We start from the raw sequence: 15,009 nt of genomic DNA, 5'->3' as shown, positions 1-15,009 counted from the left end.
AGGAGGACGAAGGCAGCGCTATCGAGTGGCGGTACCAGGAAGCAACGGCGTCGTCCGTCGTCGCCGCCACCGCCAACACCGTGTGTCGTCGTCGCCGAGAGAGAGAGAAGCCCGCCGCCGAGAGAGTATCCGAGATATCGCCGGTCTCGCACGAGATACACGAGCCCGCGAGCTAAGTGAGTTTCACGCAATCACCGATCTCTCCCGTCCACCCGTCTCTCCCGTCTCACGAATCGCTCGGCAGCGCCGCGACGAGAAGCGAACCGACGCGACGGGAGCACAAACACGCTCCAATTTTCCCCTCGTACGCCACCTCGAGCAGAGATACCCCTGGGCGAGAGCGCGATCCTCGCGGCCGGCCCGGCAGATATACCGTGTGTACGTGATCGAGGACAATCGCGTTCCGCGTGTGACACGACTGGCTACCCCGACGACAGAGGGTTGCGAGTTCGCGAGTTCGCGAGTGACCACGAGCACTACCACGACCGAGAACGGCACCCGACGATCCCTGGAAGCTGCGGCAGGGCTGGTCAAAACGGACGGATATCCTGCGAGGAGCGGTGGAACGGTACGCCGAGGGTTGCTCGGCAATTGGAAAGGTAAGGGATACTCGCCCGGATGCGAATTAAACATTCCGCGGGGAATAATCATTGTGCTAGCACGCTAATTTCACCCCCGAAAGGGGTACCTTTGGTCCACGAGTGATTTCGCGGTGAGCAGTTGATCCGTGTCTCTTGCACCGACAGTGCACAGTGTTTTGCCGATGGAAATTCGAGCAGAACCCTTCACCCTTCACCCCGTGTTCTCGAGTCGTCGAATACGCACCACCCGCGGCGCGAGGGCAGAGGATCCACAACAGCAGCCAGGCTTTGGCCCGGTGGATTCGTCAGGATCGTTAACGGGGACAATTAACGGTGGCTTCTGGAACTCACCGGGTCCTAAACGTTTGGGAAACCGGTCTCGATAGTGTCGAAGTTAATCGCGGGGAATGTGACGATCGGTTGCGTCGGAATACCACGGGTAAATATTTATCGCACGCGGCGAATTCTCATTGGGCCGAGGGCGCGCTGTGTTTTGATAACATTCGGGCAATCCTGTGATTACAGGTTGTCACAAGCACATAGGAGAAGCTTCCTGCTCCGGCTACACCGAAATATACCCTCCGAACACATTCCTCGAAAACTACGCGCGCATCCCTTATTTATTCCGCAACCGCAACTACATTCGGTAACGTAAATATTGCCGCTTAAGAATGATCGCGAACGCATGCACAGCTGTACGCGCGTAATTGAATCCAGAAGGCATCGCTACGATTTAATTAGTCGACCGAGATTAAACCGCCAGATTCGCCGAGCGAAATTGAATTCAGATTCGTCGCCATCGCGACACGCCCTGCTTAATACACTTTTCTTTTCTTGCCAGGCGCTCTAGAATAATCAGCATTCTCTATGAATCATCCTCGATTGAGGATAGGATGCTTCTTCGATCTCGCATTCTCGCGTTACGTACTCCACGCGGAGAGATGAGATACCGAATGATTTTCATTAGCCGCGCTAAATGTCTGCGGTACCAAATTGCTCCGTGATGATTGGAGCGCACACTTTAGTTTATGGCGACTGATTAAAGTAACGGAACGAGGAAGGCGTACGCGTATCTTGAAACTAGATCCACTACGAAATGATTCACGGTAGCGAATCGCTGGGCCGTTCTGTTAATTGCGACCAATTAACGAAACGCCCTCCCTCCCTCTCTCTCTCTCCTTCGCCTCGCGTTTGATGATCTTTCGGGCCTATTCACGATCGGTCCTACCTTTACTTTCGGAACGAACATTCTGAAGCAGCGGTAAACCATCCTGTGTATTTGTCCGAATAGCGCAACGTCATCTCCGCTAATCGTCACGAAAAGTACGCTCGCATGCGCCTTTCCGATAAAGAAAGCTGCCGCTGGTGGAAACCAGCCGCAAAACACATCAATCTCTGTGGCTACATTTCGTATAGCGGTCAGTTGTCCCGCGCTTGGAATCGCTGGTTACAAAATAAGCCACAGTCTGCCGCGCAACGATATCTGCGCGTATTTAGGTTGTACACTTGACGTCGGCAACGGAGCTGGGAGCGCTCCGCCGATTCAAATTGAGCGTGAAAACAGTGGGAAGATTGAATTCAGCATTCGAGGAAAGTTAGCGTTGGCTTTCAGAGCACAAAGCCGAGTATTTACGGGCGTTCCAAAATAGGCGGCGCAGCCCGATCGATGGCGATTCCTCTGGAAAATATTTCCCCAGGATAGAAAGCGAGGAGAGACGATCCCACTGAAAAGTGTTCCCCAGGGAGAATCGTCTCCTCTTGTGCCATCCCGAACCTTCAATTATTATCCCTTATTAATCCCAGACGTTGGTCCCTTAATAATTCGGCGGGACGTGGGACGCGTCGCGATTTCGCGACGGCGTGGCATCCACGGTAAGTTTCTCGTGTTTTTTACGGGACAGTTGGCGCGATTGGTGCGGCCAAGTTTTCGTGGCGAGAAGTGGCCGACGACGGGGGGTTGGCGATATGAGTCCCGCGTCCAGGCACCAAACGGGCTGACGGACAAACGGACAATGAGAACGAGGAATGCCCCGCAGAGCGAGACATGAAGACGTCACTCAGAAACGGTAACGGCCAGGACGGGGTCAGGTTCGACCTGACCGTTCCTCGCTGGCCCGAGCCAGCTGCGTTCTCGCCCGAGCCCGGAACGAGTGAGTCAGCGACGGGCCTGCCAGACCGTCGGACGTCGCTGCACGCTCGACGACCGAGACCCCTTTCTCAAAACTTCTATCCGAATCTACTGCGTCCTCCACGCAGAGCCGCGATAGCACGCTGCGCGAGGCCGACGGCGGCGTTTCCTCGACGAACACAAAACATTGGCACACCTCGCGAAGAGCAGAGGTCCGGGCAGATGCAAATCGTATTAGACTTTCTATCGAAGTTTACAATGAAAAGCGAAAGGCCGTTGAAAAGCGTCGGCGCTTCGCAACGGGCGACATAAATTAGCCAGCGCGGGGATCAGCGCACGTCGGCAACGAGTGATTTACAGGCGATGACAACCCCGTCGGCGGTAGTCCGCGTCAGGAGCGCGCCGCTTCTAGGCGCGTGTTTATTTTCATGATGTAATCGTGAGCTTCGACGGAGCTGTTACGCGAATCTACAAGGAGGCGGTTAAAAACCTCGTCGCAACGTCTTCGGCTACGGGTAGAGACTTCTCCAGTGAATAATTTAATGCAGAGACGTACATTCACTATTATCCGAAGAAATTCTGCTACCAGTTTCGACGTGTATCTTGCAAGGATCCAGGAGACGTTTGTCGGTTGAATAAGTTCATCTAACGAGGTGGCTACCGGTACGCGTAATCTAATCCTTCCCAAGCAAATCCGATCTTTTTCGGCGAGTAGAATAGGAGAGAATCCTCAGACCAGTTAAGTAGATCTGTTTTGAGGGGCTGGCACCTGTACGGCGGCCCGCGGAGTGTATACGAAAGGTTTGCAAATAGCTTTGGGTTGTTTCTCGTTGCGATGGTCGATGAAAGGACCGACGACTATCTTTTCGTGCGTCGGCGGAGAGGCGGCTAGGTAGTGGACACTTGGAATAGTACGGGTCTGTAGCCACAACAGAGACCCCCCGGCTTGGCTAATAATCAGCCTCATTGTCATCTCCAAAAACAGCCTCGGCTTCCTGCGACCCAACTGCACCCTCTGGCTCCCAGTGAACTGTCCACTCGACAGTTTTCGCTCTTCCATTATTCCCGCCACTTTCTTTCCTCTACACCAATTAGTGGTTTCGTCGGAGCTCGCCAGGGGTCCTGGTTATCCCGCAAAAGGTGCCAGAAGAACCCTAGTCTGGAAACACCTGGACGCGGGGCACGGCTCGCCGTTCGTTTTCCTCGCTGGATCCGGCACGCAGCTCGTGCGCCGAGCTTCCTTTGGCGCGCCTACGCCGGGAAATGAGAATATTTGCGATTCGCAGAAGCCGCGGTTCGGTCGGGGGGGAAAAAAATGAGTTTTATTTGTCGGGGCGGTGCGGTTCGGGACGCGACACCGGCACAAATCATTATTAACGACTGGCATTGTGCGGCCAGTGTGTGTTGTTTCGTATGAAATATAGCGAGCGGTGGATCTTTATTAAGCAGCTTTCAACTGACCAGCGGCGCGGCGTTGACTGCGCTTTGAACGCGTCAAAATCATTTTCGCCAGCGAATAAACCGACGCTTTCATTACGTATCGCCGGCGGGGAAAAGTAATTAACAGTTGACCGTAAACATTTCTGCGACCCCTGATCCGCGGCCGATACTTTCCAGCGACGGAGCAGCGGCTTCGGCCGCGAGAGCAAATTCGCCCCGAGGAGAGGTGAACGCGTCGCGACCGCGGCGGTGAAAGGACTTTCGCGAGTTCGCGCTCGCGATAACGAAGAGGAACACGAGGACGGTGCGACGTCCACGATCGGTTGCGTTACGTACAACATCCACCTGGCACGAATGTCGCGCTACCTTCTACGCGGAGAAACTCTGACGAGTCGGCCGATTACACGGCATTCCGAGGGCTCGACTTAATCGAACCGGCAGGAACAACGGAGCACGAAGATCGATTACGCGTTACGAAAGGGGCCAAGGGGTCCTCGCGAGGAGGAATAATTCAAGAGCGGGCCTCGTCGATTTGGTGGATCGTTTTCTAGGCGGTGTCGTTCTCGGCCGGGTCGGTTTATAATAAGGCGCTATATGGAGCCGCGCGCAGGTGTAAGGAGGTGTCCGGCACCTTAAGGCTTCCAGTAGGGTCGAACGGAGCGGCATATTTCATCCATTGTCGCCCCTCAACTCCGGCGGCGGCACTTTTCAACTTTTTATAGAGATTTTTATACCGCTATATCTATACCGCTCTACGCTGTCGAGGAGATGCGCCCGAGCGGACAGAGACGAAGAGAAAAGGCGAGGAGGCAAAGGGAGTGAAGCAGAGTGAAAGAGAGACGGAGGAGTAGGCGGCGGCGGAGGGAGGGTTCGCCCCGTCGCGCGGCTCTGAATATGAATATAATAATGAGAACGGGTTTCGTCGTCGTTCCGCTTCTCCGCTCTTCGTCCTTCGGCCGCTCTTCAACCTCTCCTCTCACGACTAGTCTCGCTCCTCATTCTACCTCCCGTCCTCCTCCTTTTCCGCTTACTTCGACCTTATATACCCACACGTGCATAGGTGAGCGCGCGAGACGAGACGGCAGCAACAGCAACAACAACAAAACGAGACGTGTCACTGTACCTGTTAAATTGCCTCCTCGCACCGAACTCAACCCTGCGCGCCTCTCTGATGCCAGCCGATCCGTCGGCTTCTGCCGCTCCTGCCGGCGTGATTATAACTTATAACCGCGTATCCGAACCGCTCGCAGCCACCGGCAAATAAAACAATTACGATCTTTGTCCCATGCGCTCGCAGGAGTTCCCTTTCGACCAACAGCTCGGACACGTGCTCGGAGCCAAGAGTCTCGTGGGACTCTAATACCGAGAGGAGAGTAACGTCGAATAGGTAATCCAATGAACGCGCTATGCTCGCATTGCGTTTAGATCGTATTTCATCGGGTCCTTGGAGCTAGCTACCACGTTTGCGGTTAAAAGAGATACTTCCTGCACAACCGTTGCCTTGGGATTCAAGGAAGTATTAGATCGGTACCTACTTATGAAACTTGCTGGGACGGAAAGCATACGCGACGACTCGCTTCACTGGGTCCACGTTCGTACAGTTGATACGTAGAAGGAGTATACGAAAACGAGCCTCGCAAATTGCTAATTACGCGTCTGCCAAAGTGTGTCTCCCAATTAACCGCCGCGGGCATCGAGTCCAGATGAAACGGAACCGCGCCCCCGAGCGCGGCGAAACCCGTCGCGCTACCGAAAACGTTCTCCCCGGGCAACTAATCGTAATCATCCGCGAGGCAGATTGTAAAAACCACGGGGAATCCTTTCTTCCACGCTCGTTCGGCGCGGGTTGCGTGTATCAAGCGCGATAGTGACGATAGAGGGGAAAAAAGGGAGAAGCCGCGATGGATCGAACGGAAGGCGGAACGAGGAGAGCGAGGGAGAAAGGGAGAGGGACTGGGTGGCTGGTGGCCGGTGGATGAGGGCACGAGGAGAAAGAAGAGGCAAGGAATGTTGTACACAAAGGTGTTGAGGTGGATAGCCGCGTGTACGCGGGAGACCGGCAGAGCGAAGAAAACATCCGAAGAAAGGAAAAAGGTGGAAAGGAGAGAGAGGAAAGCAGAAAGGGGGTGTAACAGAAGGAGAGCCGGAGAGGGAGAGGAAAAGAGAGAGATAAGGAGGAGAAACCTTTTGCATCGGTGGGTGCGTGTATCGGGCTATCGATATATTACGCGGCTGGGCCGGTGTGCGTGCAAAAGGGTGAAAAGGAGGGACATATTTTATATTTATGGGTATTTGCCGCTACTGTGCTCTCGCGGCGGCTTGTGGCAGAGAGCTAACCGGCCTCTCTTTCTCCCTCGCTCTCTAGGTCTCGCCATCTCCCTCCGTTTCTCTGTGTGTGACTTTGCTTGGCCTCCGTTCGGTGCTCCTATAGCAGCTTCCTTCTTCGATCTACCATGCGCTCCTCTCCCTCGCCTCGGACAGTTTGGCCGGCAGTACAGGACACAAGCAGCGGCCGGACCATGTGTCATCTCCCATGCCATCCCATATTCCGTTCCTACCATGATATGCTCAAGGCTCGTTCCACGCTCGCGCTGGATATCCTTTATGGGTGTGCGCGTTTGTCCCACATCTATATATAGACGCAGGGTGCCGCACGGGGTACAGCCAACACCATAAGAACTCCGCACTGCCAAACGCGTCCAGTCGACTTATCGTCCTTACCGCAGCCGAACGGCAACGTGGGCAGCACGGTAGCCCTATCGAGCTGCCCAGCTCGCGCCTCCTTCGGAACGGAACCACGAAGAAAAGCGAGGTGCAACGGCGATAGTAGATAGATAGCGGACGTAGCTCAAGAGAGTTTCAAGCTTCCCACGGGCTTCCGAAAGAAGAAGAGTTTTCCTACGCGAAATATCGTCCTCCGTCGTTGACCTCGATCCGCAGAAACGCGAATATCGCGAATTTCTGCCCGCTCGATTACGTGGCGGTGGAGATGCGCGCAGCTGAAATTCGCGCGTCCGAGAATCGATCGATCGTTAACGATTCAACTTGGATCGGAAACGCGTACCTGCGAATTAAGGTCGGCCCCGAGCGAAACGCGGCATTATTAATTCCGCCGTGTCGGCTTCTACGCCGCTGAGCCTCCAAAACCCGGGACACCTCGGCCAATGATTTACGCGTTAATTTCAGGAATCCCCGGAGGAAGCTCGATAGGGTTCCTTCGAGGCGGGAACAGCCGATGGACCGATTTCTTACGAGGACTGTACGTTTGTTGGAATCATCGCCGGCAACGGCAACGGCACCACCTTCGCTCTCCTTTTTATTTCGATCGCTCTTCTTCTTCCCCCGCCGCCCCTGCCCCCCCCCCCTCCCCTGGCCGGCCAACTTTTACTTTTTGTATACGTTTGCCGAAGAATTTATGAGCGTGGTTTGTGACTCGGGCCACCGGGTGCCTCATCCCTTAATTAAGGATTGTGCCACCGATTTGCCGTCCCCTTCGTGAATATGTCTCTTCTCGGCGCGGAGCGGCCAACACTAATGACCTTGACCCGGCTACGACCCGAAACCTTCGAATCCGGCGACCTTAATCTTCCCGGCGTTCTCACCCAGGTGAAAGTCCTCGCGTTATCGCGCCCGTCCTGGAATAGTACGTCTGTCCGGAAACCCTACGGTTCCCCGTTACGACCGACCGACCGCCACCAAGTTAATCCTCCGCCAAATCGAGAAACCAGTAATATCCCTTGTTTCGAAGAAACGAACTGTGCCAAAGACGTCTCGCGGAACAGCCGACAGGCTAATCCCCCGGGGCTTTCGGCGCGTAAAAATCTTCCCCCCATTTACGATTCGGGTCATCGAATTATATATCGCGGTGCGCGACACCTACTCCACGGGCCGTCTATCGAGCCGGAGAGAGAGAGAGAGAAAAAAAAAGAGGAGGAGGACCGAGGGCGGAAGAGAGATCGTGTCGAGCACATTGCGTGAATCCTTAATGCAAAGCGACTACGGGCGACGAACCGTGAGCACCCCGTCTAATGCCTTCTAAAAGCATCCTCCGAAACCCGACGAGAGGAGAGCCTGGAAACGAGGTTGAGGCGGAGAACCAGAGGCGGAGGCTTGGTCGAGAGGAAATACGAGGAGCATTAGCAGCGCGGAGATTGAAAGAAAAGAGCGGAGCGAAGATAGCGGGTAGGTACTCCTGGAAACGGGAGAGGGTCGAAAAGCTCGCGAGCGAAAAGGGAAAAAAGGAGGTAGCGACCGGGGGACCGTCGCGGAGTAGGGGACGAGCGACAGGGAGCATCGTAGAGTAATTTGTCGAAGCGTGTCCGAGGAGGAAGAGCCACCAACGAGTCCTTCCCCCCCCCGTTCCTCCCTTTCTTCGCCAGTTTGTCTTGCTCCGGGCGCAACAAATCGGGGGTTAACCCAGCGATGCAAAACACAACGCCCCGACCATTGCGCGCCGGCGTTCGTTGCCATTAGGAGCACGGCTGGATAGTTCCCAAACACTCTGCTTTTCTACACCTTCCTGCATGGTCGATTGCACGGTCGATCTATACCGAGTGTCGGTAGAAGTTGCAGACTTCGCGCCACCCTGTGCAGCGTCTGTTGACTTTGAAGGTGACACGACGCACGAGGAGAGAGAGAGAGAGAGAGAGGGACTAACGGTTCCGAGCGTTGGAGCCGGTGGATCGATAGGACCGGCTAATAAAGGAGTCACGCGTTTATCGCCGCGCGTTTAATTAAACGACTCGGTAATACTCGAGTGCCGCGGGATAAATCAACATCTTTACGACTCGCCGTTCACTAAACGTACCCAAACGTTAAAATATCGTACGGCATGTGACGAGCCGTAATTATGAGACGCACCCGTTACGAGGGCTTTTTTCCGACTGGCCAGGAAGGGAGGTGAGCGAGTCGCTTTGCTCTCGTCCCGTTTCCAGCGCGTTGATGAGCGTTTATCAAGAGGCAGGCGTGCTCTTAAAACGAACGCGAGCAGGGATAGTAACCTTGCTGGCCTACCTAGCCACGGTAAGCAAGCAGGGACAGCCGTAAAAGGAACGAAAGGAGCCGGGTCTCAATGGAGCCGGTCACTCGTGATTGCGATCCGTGATTCCGATCGCGCCCCGCCTCTCCGGGACATCTGTCACGCGCGGAATGGAATTTCAAGCAGTTTCCTTCGGAAAATAAACGGGCCCGCGTCGCGGTAGCTACTCCGCCCGGACATTCAATTATCGATGCCGGTGTTAAATCAAGCGGATCGACCGCGACAGCGTGCGTGTGCGTGCTCGTCGCTCGATAACCGCGCGTAGAAAGGTTCGTTGCGGCTTAGATTTACGGTGGAATAATTAAGGGACCGTCTCTTACGCGTGTCCCGCGACGAGCCTTGCAATCGAACCGGTTCCCAGCCGATCGAAATTAGACGTCGTTATCGCCGATGGAACTGGAGACTCGCGAATCAGCTTCGCGAGGCGGAACAGCTGGCTGAGAACTTTTCAGAGTCGGGAATCCGGAGAATACGTAGCTGGGGGTCCGGCGGTAGGTAGAAGCGTTTGAAAAGGTGCGCTCTTTCGCGCGGAATCCTAGCGGAAGAGACCAGCCGAGATTACGGGACGTTCTTGCGGTTCCTTTAGTGGGAAAACGATGTAAACTCGAAGGGAGATGCAATCTCGAGGACCTCGCGTCCCTTGACGAGCGACGCCTGCGGTGCGAGCCTACTACTTAACCTTCCTCCCCCTGCTTTCCGAGGAGACGCTACTACCCCCCTTTCTTCTCGCAGATGGGACCAATGTACCTTTTTGTACTTTGCATCACTTAACGCTTCGCCGAGCGTTTTCACGTCCGTCGCCTTTCCCGAAAACGCGGCTAGAAACGACCACAGGCACGGGGTTCGAGACCTCCGAGTATGTATCGAATTCGAGGGCGAATCTCGGTATCCTCTTCGGAACGTAACGACTAGAGGTCCCTATTTCACGTGTAGTAAACGTATCCGAACTTCAATCCGTGTAATATTTAATTTCACGGATACTCGTGTATTTCTGTTACACGTGTGCACTTATATTTAAATTAGTTTGTCACGATTAATTTTGCGATTGTTTAGTTTGTATATCTCTTTTGTCTGTTTAGCATTGCACGAATGGTCTCACAGATCTAAATATGAGACGCTGCAGTCTGCACGCAAATACTTACATACATCCATTGCATCAGGCTGAAATTTTATTTTATTAAAATAATTTACTTTTTTTAATTTATTACCTGAAAATGTCGATACTTTAGTTTTCTTGTACCGAAATAGAAAATTAATAGATTAAATTTTATTATGAAATTTGATTATGTGTTGATTATTGTTACCTGTACCCTGAAGATTAGTTTGTTTTGGCAAAAGCGGGACAATATATTTAGATACTCAGATATTCACACAATAATGCTAAACAGACAAAAGAGATAGGGTAAACCAACCAGTGAATGACTGAATTGTTGAATCTATGGACCTTTGAGATTAATACTTGAATATATTTATGTATAACAACAAAACATCTGTTGAAATTGCATTTAAATTTATTTTCCTTGAAATTTCTATAAAAATAATTAAGTACTCTTATCGTAATTTAAAATAAAAAACAATAATAAAATGCAAAACGTGTAGAAGCTCAGTAAATGACCGCATACTTTTAATAAGAATTGTACTTATTAATGTTTGCTTAATACGGGTAACTAAAAATACAGGATATTAAAAGTGCAACAGCACTCCATTTATAAACATATAATAATGTTTAAATTTATAATTGACATTTCTTTGCCTAATGGTGATTCACTGGTATGCGGTGAATTACTGGATGGTTTACCCTATACCAACTAAGCAATCGCAAAATTAATCGTGATGAACCAATTTAAATACACGTGACACGTATAATAGAAATACTACAGGGGTATCCGCGAACAGAACTACACGTGTACTTATAATCCGTGTACTTACACGTGTATTAAGAACACGGACTTTTAATTTCTTGATACACGTTACACAGGACACGTGTTCACGTATATTTAAATACACGTGAAAAACCACGACCTCTAGTAACGACTGAAAGATACGTTTAGAATACGCGGAATGAAAGTAGGTGCCTTTCGTGCCATTCCTTCAACTAGGGTAATTGCGGGAGAGACACCGCACCTTCGGTATTTCAGGGTTATCGGTAATAAAATGCAACACTGTCGATTTTATTTGCTTTAGGCTGTTCGTTTAGGTTAGATTAATAAGCTAGAACGTGTTTCCATTATTACTTTTAAAGATTTTGCTATTTTTTTAGGTAAGCCTACCGCACTTCGCCTCAATAGTTATACGTCGAGTTTATTTTTGCTATCGTAGTAATTAAAAATTCATAGTTTTTCGTGATATAATTTTTGTAATACGTTAAAGGAACTCTGTGGAATATTTATCGGCCAAAATAGGTCATATTCGACATAGGACTTGGAAATACGAAAGTTTGACGTCTCTTCCTATTTGGGATAGATGCCGCACTTTTATGCGCACTGTATCGGAAGATACTTAAGTCGACTAAATGATGCTTTTAATGTTAAAAATACAAAAAGAGTGTCTCCAAATAGATACCGTGATATCTCAAGATAATTATTTATTTTTTAATGACAAATCTGATAATCCGAACATATTTATGGGCTTTTTACTCTTTTTTCACATGTTATTTTTATTTTATGTGTAATGAATGTGGAAGAAAGAAGAAAAGACAATTAAATTTAGAAAAACAGAAATAATATCTGCACTTATTTTTCCAATTTTATTGTATTTTATAACTGTATAAATTAAAAAAGATGTTTCATTTTACTTTGCTTTTACTATTTTTTTAAAATAAAAAGTTGAAATTAACAAGTTTAAATGGAAAATTAAACGTTTCTTCGAAATGCGACACCATTCCCGCACGTGCGGCGTCTCTCCTAAAAAATGGATGTTTTCAGTTTCAATTTTTGAAGGGTGGCAAATATTAAAATTTTGATTATCTTTAATGCCAGTAGTAGGACAAGATGTTCGACTAATAATATGTATCCTTGGAACAAATTTTCATTGCAAAATTTATACACGGTGACAATTTTGCGCGAGGTGCGGCAACTATCCCACAATTACCCTATGTTCCTTGTAGGGTTGAGATTGTAAATACCGTTGCCTCGCAGCAGAAGGGCGAAAAGAAAAGTGAATCTCCAACGATTGAAATTCTCGGGACCGATTAAGATTCCTATGAATGAAAGATCGAGTCGCGAACGGATCGCCGAAGCGATCTTAGATAAGCGTAGACGAGGACCTGAATGACATAGGTTCGACCCGATAATCTGAATAATATTACGGGCTTTAAGAGGACTTGCGCCGGAGCGAGAGGTCCAGCCACCTGATCGAGGGTCAACTTGCCACCTTGAGCAGGAAATATAAATTAATTTCACGTGGTACGGGGGTAGAAGTCGTAAGGCAGAGGAGGTAGTAGAGGGTGAGCATCCATTCGGTTTCCATTCATCCTTCTAGCGGGGACTATAAATCCTACGCCCTCAGCTTTATTGTCCGGTTCGACCTTACTTCGTGAGAACCGGACGCGTGGATAGTTTTCTGGCTGGAATATGAATCCCTTCGTGCACTTGTTTCGACCTGGCACAGGGTAATATATGTGGTATTCCTCTATTCCTCGATTCCTCCGCCGCCGTCGTCTATCTGTCGTTATTTTACCTCGCCTCGCACCCCATTATATTGCCGACCCTATTTCACTCGGCGCGGTTATCGAATCCGGATGAAAAAAAAATAAATTTCACGGGGGGGAGGATCGAAATTATCGGGGAGCAGATACTCGCAGAGCTGCGGCGGTCCTATTTTCTAGATAAAATCTCGGTATTCAATTAGCGGCCAGGGTGGGGCCCGGGTATTAGGTAACTTGGTAGCAATAAACGAGTCGTTTGCCAGTGATTAACTACACAGGGAGATAGGAGAGGATCCCAAGGGGCGTCGCGGAACCCCCCATGAAGGCTTTGCGCAGTCTGTCCGCTTACGGAGGACCGTTTCCAGTCGGCGTTTTCTTTCCCTTTCGGCGGCCGCAGCGCAACGCAACGGTCCGACGGGCATGCACACACGTGGCGAGATATACGCCCGAGAGAAAAGGGCCGTTTAATCCCATTGGGAGTGCTAATCTTTGCGCGCAGGAAACCCCCCCGCAAATACCCCATAAACGCCCTACTCGGTACAATGGCCCGCTGCCACCAACCGTGAAAATAGGCCGCAATGTCAACCCCCGATTCATCTCCCTATCGCGACTCCTCCACTCGTCAATTTCTTGCAAATCTGTTAACGCAGTGGGCTCTCTCTCTCTCTCTCTCTCTCGTGCGCACTGTTCATCCGTCTCTTTGGAATTCGAATCGACCGGACTCCCGATTCCACCTTTCGAACGGTCCGTTTGAAGAGGTTCGTCAAGACGGGAATCACGCACCTAATTCCTGGTGTACTTATTATGTTGCATCGAGTTCGGATTAGATTAGAAAGCAAAGAATTCTTGTGTGGAGGAACGTTGGGACGGCGGAGCGCTCGAACGCGCGTCCACGGCCACCTCGTCCCCGTCAGCTTTCGAGAAATGAGACGCCCGGACAGGTTGACGCGTGAGATGGAATCTGCGCCTACGAGGGACGCCCGCAGAATGTCTTCTACGTGTCGCCGGTGTCAAATGGTTAAAAGAGTCGAGACACGCCTCGGCCAGGGGAGCACGATTGGTAGGAGCGGCCGTGGGTCCTCTCCTCTTCGACTTCCGTCGTCCCATAAAGCTATCTTGTAAAATAGCGTCGGCGGACCGAGGGTGGCGCGGCGTCCACCCTTCCCGAGAACTTTCGGCTGGCCCCGTTTCCTCGCTCCTCCAGTACCTGTTGCCCCCATGTCACAAGCCACCACCTGGACAGGTGGATATCTCGGAACATTGTGCCCAGCTCCGATACAATATACCATCCGCGTCTCGATCGAGACCTCGCGTCACCGCCGTGTCACTGCTGGCCGCCCTCCCCTCCGTTCCTCGACTTCGTCAACTTTTTAGTCGCGCCACTTTTCGAGCGCTAGACGCGTCGCCCTGTAATACGATAGATATATCCCTACAAGAAAAGTCACTTCGGGGCAAACGGAATTCTATTAGCCCCGCCCGCCCCAACTCTCCCTCCTCACCTCTCTCCAGCAAACTTCCAAAGCGTGCAACTCTTTTGAAACTTTATACGCCCGATCGGGGCCCACTTTGCTCCTGATTATCTTACGCCCTCTCGAATCATCGGCCAGCCACGTTAGAATACTAATCCACGACTCTACCCTCGCTACCTAGGCGCCTCATCCCTTCCGGCTGTGGAATCGAAGGGTAGAGACAAGTCTCCAGCACAATGGCTCCTACTCCATAATTGACGCACGTTCCGATTCCACGAAAGACCGGATACTGCCAGGCGCTATTGAACGAGTTAAAGGCGTCACAATGCACATTGTCAGATTTGTAATTAGGCAATTGTTTACGATCGCCCCGGGCGCGGAGTTTAACGGTTTCCAGGAGGCGCACTGAATCATTAAGGTCGACGACTATTTGACGAGGGTTGACGGCGCATAGGTACGTAGTAACGCCTGGGCCACGTTCCATTGTCTTACGGCGGACTCGTTTCGCCGTGAACTCGGCGGACAAAGGACATTTCGGGGAGTCATAAATTACCCCGCACTGTTACCACGTGGAATGAGGGTGATCGCAGCAAGTGCGGAGACTGCCAATTACCACAAGTCATTGACGTCCTAATGGGGTCTCCTGGTGGTGGAGAGGAAGGATTAGCCGTTTGTCGAATGCCGTCGATTCCGATCCTCCTATTGGC

The 15,009-nt window shown here is 51.1% G+C and overlaps 1 protein-coding gene across 1 annotated transcript in view; it reads left to right on the top strand.

Moving 5' to 3' along the window:
- Positions 1-471: 471 nt before the first annotated feature.
- The window catches only part of LOC143369360 (uncharacterized), a 43,006-nt gene continuing 28,468 nt past the window's right edge, over positions 472-15,009 (top strand). The window contains exon 1 of the mRNA XM_076813197.1: positions 472-599. The gene's annotated coding sequence lies outside the window, so the exon portion shown is untranslated. The remainder of the gene's footprint in view (positions 600-15,009) is intronic.

This window comes from Andrena cerasifolii, chromosome 5 (assembly GCF_050908995.1).
Source record: "Andrena cerasifolii isolate SP2316 chromosome 5, iyAndCera1_principal, whole genome shotgun sequence".
Classification (NCBI taxonomy): Eukaryota; Metazoa; Arthropoda; class Insecta; order Hymenoptera; family Andrenidae; genus Andrena; species Andrena cerasifolii.
The sequence above is the reverse complement of the archived record's forward strand: the minus strand, read 5'-3'. Positions and strand labels throughout refer to the sequence as shown.